At 38.5% G+C, this 12384-nt stretch overlaps 1 long non-coding RNA gene across 1 annotated transcript; it reads right to left on the reverse strand.

Annotated features, from left to right (window-relative positions):
- Window positions 1-3418: 3418 nt before the first annotated feature.
- LOC110595637 lies at window positions 3419-12162 on the reverse strand. The gene is made up of 2 exons (XR_002481960.1): window positions 12076-12162; window positions 3419-3959 (listed from the first exon to the last, which is right to left on the reverse strand). It is a non-coding gene; the product is annotated as an uncharacterized LOC110595637 (long non-coding RNA).
- Window positions 12163-12384: the final 222 nt, after the last annotated feature.

Consider the following 12384-nt stretch of genomic DNA (forward strand, 5'->3'; position numbering starts at 1 on the left):
GCAAGACCCTGCTTCTAAAAAAAAAAAAAATGTTATTTAACTTTAAGGTATGTGCGTTTCCCAGCATATCAATCTTACCTCAATTAAAAATTAAACTTTGGACCAGGCACAGTCATACCTATGATCCCAGAATTTGGGGAAGCTGAGGCAGGAGAACTGCTTGAGCCCAGGAGTTTGAGACCAGTTTGAGCATCAGAGCGAGACCTCATCAACAAAAAATTTTAAAAATTTAAAAGTTGAGCATGATGGCATGTGCCTGTAGACCCAGCTACTCTGGAGACTGGAGTGGAAAGATCACCTGAATCCAGGAGGTTGAGGCTCTGGTGAGCTATGATTATGCCACTTCTCCAACCTGGGCTATAGAGTGAAATGCTGACTCAAATAATAGATAGATAGATAGATAGGAAATTTTGCCTGGCTCTGACATAATTTTCCTCTTGGCTATCTCTCTAATCTCATATCCCACTCTTTTACCCCAGGCATTACAGTTTTCTTGCTGTTCCTCAGACCCACCAAATACTCCTGCCCAGTCTTTGCACTTGCTGCTCCCAGCTGAAACACTCTTCCCTTGGCTTGTTTCTTTGCTTCCTTTAGGCTTCTGATCACCTGTCACCAGGTAAGAGAATCCGAGTTTTCTGTCTGAAACTCTATGCCCCGACTTATCTCCAGATGTGGTATGTCTTTATCCTACGTTATTTTTATTCTATAATGACTGATTTTGTAATGTGTTAATTTATTATGTTATGTGTTCTTTTTAACTGTTTATTTTCTTCTCAGATTAGAATGTGAGTTTAATGATGGCAGGGATTCTTTGGTTGCTGTTCATCACCATATCCAGTACTTAGCACATGGCACAGAGTAGGGTCTCAGTAAATACTTATGAAATGAATGAATGAATACCTCTGTGACTTTACTTGAAATGTATTATCTTCTGGTCTGAACATGGTCAGAGATTCTCTTCTAAAATCTTTTTTTGTATGTTTGCATTCTGTCTCTCTCGAGAAGTGACTCCTTTGTCTGCAGCAGCTGGGAGTAAAATACTTTCCTGTGATAAAGTTGTTCTTCTGCCTCATGTTTTTCTTGTTTACTGTATCCTTCCAGATAGATTTGGAACACACATATGCAAACCAAGGCCGTGTGTTCTCACATTATCTGCATTCCAAACCAGCTGTGTAGCTTAAATCAGATCATTAAGTTGCTGAGTCAATTCATTTGTTAAATTAAATGACTGAAATGATCAGGCTGAATAGACTGTGGTATGGCCATTTCATTTTTATATGTTTAGTTTAAGATAAAATAAACGAAAAATAAGCTACAAATATTTAAAATAGAAAGAGATTTAATATTTCCATTGGAGATGGAGGGCTGGCCAGTGGCTATAATTGATGGATAACTTTATTTGACTTCCTGGGGGATATAATCAGTCATTGTTAGGGAAATGAATGGCTGCATAAGTATCGTACGTGTTTTAAGTATGCTATGCTCAAGATTAAACGAGATGAATTGCTCATGGAGTATTAATGGCAAGCACCTTAGGCTACTTCACATTTCACAGTTAGCTCTGAGATAAAGGACATGGAACATTGAGTTAAATTTCTTTATTGCATAGAAAGATATTTCTCGAAAAATAATAACTTGTCCTTAAAATGTTTGATTCATGCCTTACAGATAAGTCTATAAAAGTTTTGACCTAAACATCTGAATTAGTGACACCTGGCACAGACAGGTAATGGCTCAAACATGGCATATTGTTTAAATATGCCAGGAAATATTTAGATTTTGGTTGTTTCATGACATAAGCACATTCTGTGCACTGTCGGAATGAAGCAGTTATAGAAATAGAAACAGATAACATTAGTGAATATTTGATTCAACTTAACCAATATTTTCTGGGCATGTGTTATGCACTCTGCAAGAAATTGTAAATACAGAATAAACCAGATGTTCTTGTGCTTAAAAGGAACACAGGCGGAAGGGAGTTTTGATATAAGACAGATAGATACACAAATGAGTACTAGACTCTAAGGAAAACTTTAAAACACACCATAATCAAATGTAACGAACAATTAGAAAATGATATGGCAGATTTTGTCTTAAACGTTTTCACCTAAGTCTTTAGGTGTTTAAGACTTAGGATAAGTATGGAATTTCAGGCAGATGAGACAGCATGAAAAAGGAGCACAGGCAGGAAATTGGATGGGTTGGTGGGAGCCTACTATGAGAACTTAGAGTTGGAAGGTAGATGTAATGAGACATAGAGCTAGAAAGGTCAGCAGGGGGAATGCTGTTGGAGGGTTGAGGAGTTTAGACTTCATTACATTTTTCATAAGGAACCTCTAAAGTTTTTATGAGGGTAGTAGTGACACAGTCATATCTATGTAAAATAAAGTCACTTCTCTAAAGGTGTGCCGGTTTGACTGTGGGGAGAAGAGAAGAAAGGCAGTCTCTGTAATTAGCTGCAGCTCACTATGAATGGCAATAGTTCTACTATATGTTTGCAAACATTCTATACTCAAAAGTGGAGATACATTTGTATGTGTCTTTTTAATTTCATTTTTTCATTTTTTATTTTTTTAGAGACAAGATCTTGCTCTGTTGCCCAGGATGACCTTGAAATCCTCGACTCAAGCAATCCTCTCACCTTGAAAGTTCTGGGATTACAGGCATGAGCCACCACACCCAGCCTATGTAGGTGTCTTTATACATAAGAGGAGGCATTTACACACACTCACACAACACACACATACATACACACATTGGTTTGACAGACGCAGGGAATCTAAGAAGTAGAATATGATAGTGATTAAGGACATGGGCTTTAGAATCCAACAAAATCCAGGTCCCATCACAAACTGTGTAAATTGTTTAAATGCTTAAACTTTCTAATACAAAATGGAGTCAAAAATATTTGCTGTTGTGTTAAGCATTAAATGTAATAACCTACATGAAGGATTTAAAATAGTTCTGCCTATTATATGTACACAACAGCTTGGAGCTAACATTACTACTATTGTCATTTTCACTATACAGGTGCCAATCGGAGACATACCCCAAGTCAATGAGTAATTTGGTAATAGCATTTACCAGGAGCACCTTGAAGTCTACAGAGTCAGGAAGAGAAAGACCATTCTCTCTGAAACAATGGTTTTGCTATTTTAACAAAAGATCCAGACACAGAACACAGAATCCTCTAATATCTGCTCCAAGTTTCTTTCCCAGAAATTACCTCAATGAGCAATCACTTTCCATCTATCTTGCAGCTTCACCATATAATTACTAATTCATTATGTTACTCCTGCTCAGGAATGCTCTCCAAAACACTTAACGCAGCTAAGTTTATCAAACATATCGTTCCCAACTGATTGAAATTTATCCTACAACAGCTTCTATGACTCATGGAGAAAACAAGCTACAAGGATTGTAAGTGATATTTGTTTTTATTTTGGGAAGATGTTTAAAAAAACAACATTAACAGAAACAATGACATTTGCAACAATTGAAAAATAAAGCGAATTAAAGTTCTCAGAAAAGATGATGAGGGTAATTTGTCCTCAACTCTGGTTTTTGACGCACTGGATGATTGGTGCCAAACTGAGTCAACAACCAAACATATTCACTGAAAACAGTAATAATCCATGAAAGACAGAAAACTGCTCTGTAATGAATCACAGAACTCAACACTACACAGAATCATTCAGAGGGTTTAATTAACCAGAAAGCCTTCATTATAACAGCTCATCTGTAACAAGTTCAATGACATGGATGTTGAAGTGAGCATTGTCGCTGGCTCCATTGCTGGGAAAGGCCTGGTCCACAGTAGACATCCAGAGCTCAGCTTCCCAATGAACTCCCACCTGTCATACCCCATGAGGGCACGCAGATCTTGAATTCACTTCCTTCTCCCCGATTCTCATATTTTCTAGGTAGATGATGCAGAGGGGGTACTACAGAGAGAAGATCTGAGAAATAAAACCTTAGATTACATTACTGAATGTAGTCTGTTGAGTAGATTTCCTCAAAACAATAAAAAATATTTTACCCATGGAGAAATCGCCAAACACATCAGATTTTTGTAGCTTTAAAATTCTTCCCTTCTTTGTTCTTAGGAAATAGTCTATAGTCTAGCTCTTGTCACCTACCTCCACTTTTTCGACCTTGTCCTCTCCTATAGCCCCTTATGCACTATGAACTCTATTTACTCATCTACATATTGACCTCTGTATATAACTTATATATTTGTACAGGTACTCTTGCCCAGAATTTTTTCCCACGATAACTTGTAGAAATAATTTTATTGGCTGGGCATTGTGGTTCGTGTTTCTAATCCTAGAGTTTTGGAAGGCTGAGGCAAGAGGATTGCTTGAGCACAGGGGTTCGAGGCTGCAGTAAACTATGATCATGGCATGGCACACCAGCTTGGGTGACAGAGTGAGGCCCATTCTCAACAAACAAACAAACAAATAAATACAACGGTAGCACGGTACATTTAAAACAAAGAGAAATACTTTTCTTTTGAAGTTTCACAAAACTCCCGTCTCATCCAAGGAACCTTTCCAGATATCTTTTTTCTTTTTACATACTGCTATAAGACTTTGCTTCTAATACTTTAGCCTTGATATCACTTTGGTTTCATAAATACTTGATTCCAACTCATATTATAAGGTCTTAGAAAACAGGAACTAAGACTTTTGTATTACTATATCTTCTGAAATTCCTGGTATAGTGTGTATTGCATTGGAGTTGAGAATGTAAAGACAAATACTGGCTTCACCACTTACTACTTAAATGTAGGCACATTGTTTTACTTCTTGGAATTTCTGATTATGCATCTGTAAAAATGAGTGTAATAATAGCAGTTTCAAAGGCTTGTGATGATTACCAATGATAATATGTGTAAAGCACTTAAAAGGGCACTTGATCCATTGTGTGTGCTCAATAAATGGTAGCTTAAAAACAAATTCTGAGTTCTGCAGAGTTGAGGTATGGCAATTATTTTCTCAATATAAATCATTCGTGTTATGCCCTCAACCTGACCTTCAATTAAAAACAAAACAGCTATTAGTGAGAAAGAGTACCTGAGCACTTAATCACAACTCTAATCAGCAGGAGGAACAGCTCTTTTCACAGTGATACATTATTACCAAACCCATTTGTCTCTGTGAGCAACGCACCCTACAACAAATCTAATGTTACCTGCTGATTCCTCTGGGATCCACCGCAATGATAAACCTTCCAAAAATTGGAAAGTCTTTCTAGAATACCTTAAATAGTCATCTGAATCACTGTCAGAAATGGTGGATGGGAAAATATGAGTTTTGTTCTAGTCAGGTGAATTGTTGAGCTTTCAGAAATCTTCTGAGCTCTGTGATACAGTGCTATTCTTAGGCCTTGCATTTCTAACCATATTATCTGTGACACGGTGACCTGAAAATTTAGATCAATTTAATATGTGATCAGTAACAAATGAAGTTAAATTGTATTTAACTGTTCTAAAAACATTTTCAAATAACCTATATGTGCATCTTTAGTTAGGGAAATTCCATTACAGTTGAATTGAACAGAAGCTGAGATAGCTCTGTCTCTCTTTCTCTTTAAATATATTCACACACACACACATGTATATCTATAGATATACATATACATATAGAAACTATAAGTTATATATAACAGCTTTTAAAATATATATTTATATATACATTCTAGATATATATATATGTATAACTTTTTGATAGAGTTTTTCTGACTCTCCTCTCCTAAAAAAAAAAAAAAAAAAGTCCACTCTCTCCTGAGAGATCTTGCTGTATGTTTTACAATGTTCCTTCACAGCACCACCAATATTTTATTGTTCCTATGGGTGGGCAGGGATTAATATTTTTGTATTTTTAATCTGATTCTTAGAGCCTAACACAATGTTGGCCCATGGGAGATGACCATGAACTCTTGTTCCTTCAATCAATTAATACATGTTCTTAGTTTTTCCTAATCCATCATTAACTTGCTGTATAATTTTGAGCACCATCAATCTCTATGGGCCTTGCCTCTGATTCTTCATAGAAAAGAAACATTAACTACTATGGATTTGTCCCCAGGGGTACTCACAGACATGTTGGTAAGACAGTCATAGTGCTCATCTTTCCAAATCTCACTTTCTTCTACCCCATATTACCTCCCTCAGTACAGACAGTGACAGTGTTAGTGAGAGCACAGTTAAACCACCTTCCTTATTAAATCTATGGCCAACAGGCCCCTGAAATAAGCAGTCAGATCTGCTTTGGTTTTAATATGGTTAGAAAACATAGCTGGATCTCATCTTGTATTTTTTTTTTTTTAAGGATTGATGACCAGGACCAGAGATCAAAGAGTCCTGTTGTTCATCTTTGTTCTTTAACTTTAATAACTTCTGACACTCCATCAGGGTGTCCTGGAGGCCCAGATGAGATGACAGAAAACTCGCCAGGCTCTAAATATGTCCTCCTATGAACCTAAGAGGGATAGGAAATAACATTACCCTTTTTTAAAGTGAGCTATCCTTAATCCTTATTTTACAGATAAGGAACCTAAAGTTAAGAGAGACTAACTGGTTTCCTTATTCTGGGCATGGGTCAAACAAGGAAGTAGTTTCCTCAGAATATCAGGGATAGGTGTTTCCCTGACAAAACACAGCTCAGTAAACATGAACCTTGTATATCCACTACTATTGATGCTTCTTTTGGAATCGCAGTTGCTAATAACTCTTCCTCTCTTTAGGACCTTAACAGGTATGGAAAGAGAAGGTAACCAGGCACAGTGGCTCATGTCTGTAATCTCAGCACTTTAAGAGGCTGGGGCAGGAGGACTGCTCGAGCTTAGGAGTTCAAGACCATCCTAGGCAACATACCAAGATCTTGTCTCTACCAAAATAAAAGTGACTGGGCATGGTGGTGTGCATCTGTAGTTCCAACTACTCAGGAGGCTGAGGTGGAAGATCCTTTGAGCCCAGAATATTGTGGCTGTGGTGAGCAGTGATTGTGCCACTGCACTCCAGAATGGGTGACAGTGTGATGAGATTCTGACTAATAAATATAAATCAAAGTGAGGTCCAGTCAGCTTTATTGATGGCTGTTCAGTAAAACATGAGACACAGAGCTTCTTGATAAAGCTAGATTTGAGATTGTGACTAGGACCGACCTGTGACCACCTTAACACCTCACCCTAAATGTGGACATTGGTATCCACCAGTGGAAACTGTTGGGTCCAATGTACTTATCCAAATGTCAAGGAAGAAGTTGAAGAATGGTCCAACTCCACAAACTGGTGGAACAACTGTTTGCTTCTGGATGGGAAGAAAAAGTGAAAGTCCTGTCTTTTCTTTAAAAACCCCGGGAAGAAAATACAAAAGAAAAGAAGAACGTGCTCATATTGCCATTCAATTTAACAAACATACCTTAAGGAAAGTTACCCCCATAGGGCATGAAAGTCTCAAAGTTCAAGTCATCTATTCCTGGTCTCTGAGTTGGAACAGATGTGGATGAAGAGATACAGGAAGTATCCACTTCAATATTTTCTGCTTTATGTGAAGTAGAGTAAAAGTGTCTCTTCTATGGAAATAAAAAAGAATGAGTTCTTACTTATGGAAGCTTCTGGTTTAGGTCTTCATCATATCGCACCTGCACTATGGCAATAGCCTCTTAATAAGTATGTCTGTCATCATTCTTTTCATTTATGTCTTTTTTTCTTCACAAGAGTGAAGATCTTCCTTTTAAAGATTAAACAATGACTTCTGCTTTCTGCTAAACCTTCATTTTTTTTTTTTTTAAAGAAACCCACCCTTTCTTTCCATGCCTCATTTCCTTTCCTTTTAAAAAAAATTTTCATTCTGACAGGGGTTTAAGTAAATCTTTTTCTATAAAATAGGGAAGATGGTAATTGCTGTGCAAGTTTTTGTGATAGTTATATGAGGTAATACCATAAAGACCTAGTAAGTACCTAGCTATTATTCTCATCTATATATTTCTCATCTTCTGCCTTCTCTAAGCTACCTTGGCACAGTACATGTATTCCTACTGGTAGGCACAATACTGCCATAGCTCTTAGATTAATATGGGCTTAAGGCTGGAAGTACTCAGCTCATTCAAGTAATTTAACACTGACTGAGGACACAAGGTCCTAAATATGATTACTGGGTTCTTCACTTGCATCCTGTCTTCCTGTAAACATGACTTAGTCTGTGGTGTTGCAAAGCTACTTGCTGCTTATCTAGAACTGACATGTTAGAGGTTAGAGAGAGAGGATGCCTAGAGACAAAAGTTGTAGATTGAATCTTTTGGAAGCAATCCCTGCAATGATCATAAATGAGTGCAAAGAAAACACAGACCCATATGTAAAGAATATCTGTATTTAAGGCAGTGGCCTTTAGCCACCAATGTGTCTTGAACCCATTCATGAATATTGCCGCAAGTGTTCCCACAGCAAAATTATAAGATGGTGAGGGCAACTTAGTGCATTATAATTGAGTCATTATAGCTTCAAGATTAAATAACTGGACAACCCCTTTGGGTCCCCTCCCACTGTGGGAGCGTTTCTATCCTCTCAATAAACCCTGCTTTAAAAAAAAAAAAAGGTCAAATAACTTGTCTATAGACAGAACCCAGGATTCCTAAACCTCTGCTAAAGAAAAGCTGAAGTTAGGTTGGTGGGAATGGAGAAAGCCTTCTGTGGCTGATGCAAATCTTAATACTAATTTTCAAGATCTGGCTTTCAGAGAGGAAATGCTTTTTCCTGCTTACCTCACTTCTTTTTTAATCTCTTGGCAGAAAGGTCTTGAAAAAATAGAAAATGTTATTAGTGTTAGAAAAGTGCCAGTTTCAGCTAAGCCCTGTTGAGTCAGTAGTTCAACATAAGAGGATCAGTAAAGAGGGTAAGAACAAATAACTTCTAAGGCTCTCTGAGTATTTGAATTTATGATCTATAAAACTCCATCCATAAAAGGCAAAAAATTGGGGCATGTAAAAATTATGGACATGTTCTTCACTGGGCTTAGTCATTAACAAAAAAAGTTTTTCATAAATGTAACATTTGGGTGTTTTAGCAGATCTAAATATTTCACATATATGGAACCTTACTAAATGGAAGGCACTATGCAAAGAACTAGATAAATACTGTCCCCATCTTAGGAAACGTAGACTCTAGAGAAGGGAAAACTCAACCCTGAAAGTTACCTCTTATACAGTTTAGATTTTTTCTTCTTTCTTCGAGTTACATTTATGTAAAAGAATACAAATATGCATGAGATGAACTCAATTCTCTATCATGCCTCAAAATACCTTTGCTAATATATTTCTTGAATTAACAAACTCCTTCTCTACAAAGAATATTGGTTTCTCAGTGGAGTTGGAGTACAGAAAAGATTCCACAGCAAGCAATAAAAGATACGCTCTGTCTTCAGGGAATTTTAAAACACATCAAAGAAAATACATTTGAACTTTGTTTTCTTATTTATTGATTTAGTTACTTAAATTTTTTTTAGTCAGAGTCTCACTCTGTCACCCAGGCTGGAGTGCAGTCATGGCTCATTGCAGCCTAGAACTCCTGGGTTCAAATGATCCTTCCGCCACAGCCTCCTGTGTAGCTTGGATTGCAGGTGTGTGACATCATGCCCAGTTAATTTTTTTTGGTAGACGTGAGGTGTACTATGTTGCCCAAGCTGGTTGAACTCCTGGGCTCAAACAATTCTCCTGCCTTGACCTCCCAAGTGTTGGGATTACAGGTGTGAGTCATCGCACCTAGACTTTTTTCACTTTCAAAGTAATAAAACCACAATGAAGAAAATATAAAAAAGAAAGAAAAATCACCCCTAATCTCAACCACTTTAATACTCTCTTGCCACATCTTTCTAGTTTCTTTTGCTGAGCCCTCCTGTTCTTGTGGATTCTTAATGCATCAGAGCGCAGAATTCTTGGATTTATCTCTTCTTTCTTCACTTGCTCCAAAGTGACTTTGTCTAATCTCCTGGTTTTAAATGCTATGTTTGTGCTGATGGCTCCCAGATTTATAACTCCAGTCTAGACATCCTGCTACTTCTTTTGAATAGTTATACCTATCTACATCCCTAGCCTTCGACAACTACTGTCTCCAGCTCTGTAATTTGTTACGTTGAAAATGTTATATAGAGAGATGAGGTCTCGCCAAGTTGCGACAGAGACTCCAACTCAAAAAAGAAAGAAAGAAAGAAAATGTTATATAAATGGAATTATACAGAATGTAACTTTTCAAGATTGACTTTTTTTACTCAACACAATTCCCTTGAGATCCACCCAAGTTGCTACATGTATCAAATGTCCATTCATTGTCATGTGTATCTACACCTCTTATTTAAACATTTGCCCATTGAAAGATATTTGATTTGTTTCCAATTTTTGGCTATTAAAAATAAAGCTCTGTGAGCAATCATATACATGTTTTTGTGTCGACATATTTTTTTATTTCTCTGGGATTAACGCCCAGGAATGTGTTGCTGGGTTGTATCTTAAGTGTCTATTTAGTTTTCTAGGACACTGCCAAATAATTTTCCAGAGTGGCTGTACCATCTTACATTCCCCCCAGTAATGTATGAGGGATCTAGTTTCTCCACATCCTTGCCAACATTTAGTATCACATGTCTCTGATTTCAGCCATTCTAGTGGGCATGTAGTGGTATCTTTCAGGAGTAACTTTCACATCCTTAATGATTAATGATGTTGAATATTTCTATTTATTGTCTGTATATTCTTGATGAAATGCCTCTTCATGTCTTTTGCCCATTTTCCAATTGTATGGTTTGTTTTCCTGTTGAGTTTTGAGAGTTCTTTATGTATTCTACACAAGAGTCTTTTGTCAGATATGAGGTTTGCAAAGATTTTCTCTACCTGTATCTTGTCCTTTCATCCTCTTTACAGGGCTTTCACAAATCAAAAGTTTTTGTTTTTTAAAAAAAATCCACTTAACTGTATTACAATATTTCTCAATTGATTTGACCAAGATTATCTCTTTTTTTGCCGATAACATCTTATAGGTCACAAGTATTCTGCAAAACACAGACTTAAAAACATTGTTCCAGAAATTTCCTCACTTGTACCCTCACCACTCAAGTGTACTTAATTATCTCAGAGTTCTGCTTTTTACTAGGGATCAGGTTCTAATCTGAGAACCAAATTTCTGGCAGTAAATTCAATGAGAATGCACCATGCTTCCCACTGGCATATTAATGCTTTGCCTGGGGCTTCCTGGGGACAAACTTAAAACAAATAAGAAATAATTTGAAGAGTAAGAACTAGGGCTTCTGGGCAAGATGGTAACAGAACAGGTCGGACTGTGAGAGTCTCTGCAAAAATGAGTGTCCATAAAGACTCTCTGTGTGAGTGGGTGTGTGCCAATAGGTGAGTGGAAGTCCATCCGAGGGGAGACTTGGGTTCATGCACCCAAGCCTCTCCTCTGGAGGTGACTGCAACCCACCACCCTGAGATTGGAGACCCAGGTGTGCAGGATCATCTGCTATTCTTGGGGCTCTCTCTCTTTTTTTTTGAGTTGGAGTCTCACTCTGTCACTCAGACTGGAGTGCAGTGGCCACTCCCAGCCACCGCAGTCTCGACCTGCTGGGCTCCGGCGATCCTTCCGCCTCAGCCTTCCAAGTAGCCAGAATTACAGGCGCGCGCTACCACGCCCGGCTAATTTTTTTATTTTATTATAGAGGTGAGGTCTCGCTGCCCAGGTGAGTCTTGAACCCACGAGCTCAGGCAATCCACTCACCTCAGCCTCCCAAAGGTGTGGGATTACAGGCTGAGCCGCCAAGCCTGGCACTTGGGGCTCTTTTGAGAGGAAGTAGAGAGAACAGCAGCCCCTCACTACCTGGCACCTGGCCCCCACCATCACCTGCAGCAGCAGACTGGGCATGAGCAGGAGGAACCGTGGAGAAGGCAGGTCATGGAAATCTGGAATAAAGCTCCAGCACCAGTGATGAGATGCCAAAAGGCACCATCTTCTCAGTCCCAGGACAGGGCAGAGACCTGCATTGCCCTATCCAGCTCCACCCAACCTCCACCTTGGGACCCAGAGGCTAACCTCTTATCAGACTCGGAGAGACAAACACACCTCTCCCACGCTGGAACAGGCATAGACACATCAGATCTGAGTGGGAAACATGACAGCAGCAGGAGTGAGTAGGGTAAGTCTGGATCTGATTCATTCTTCGCCAACAGTAGTCCATGGGGGCATCTGACCCACACTGAGAGCAACCCTATCAGCCTGCACTGAGTGCAGAGGGGAGGGGCTGGAGACCAGAGCCACTCCCTAAGGTGGCGACAGCAGCAGGAACCTGGAGTTACAGAAACGGCCACAGAGCAAGTTTGTTTTCTTCTTGCTTGTTTTTTT

The sequence above is a fragment of the Carlito syrichta genome, unplaced genomic scaffold (assembly GCF_000164805.1).
Source record: "Carlito syrichta isolate Samal-C Ts95f unplaced genomic scaffold, Tarsius_syrichta-2.0.1 Scaffold303203, whole genome shotgun sequence".
NCBI classification, from domain to species: Eukaryota; Metazoa; Chordata; class Mammalia; order Primates; family Tarsiidae; genus Carlito; species Carlito syrichta.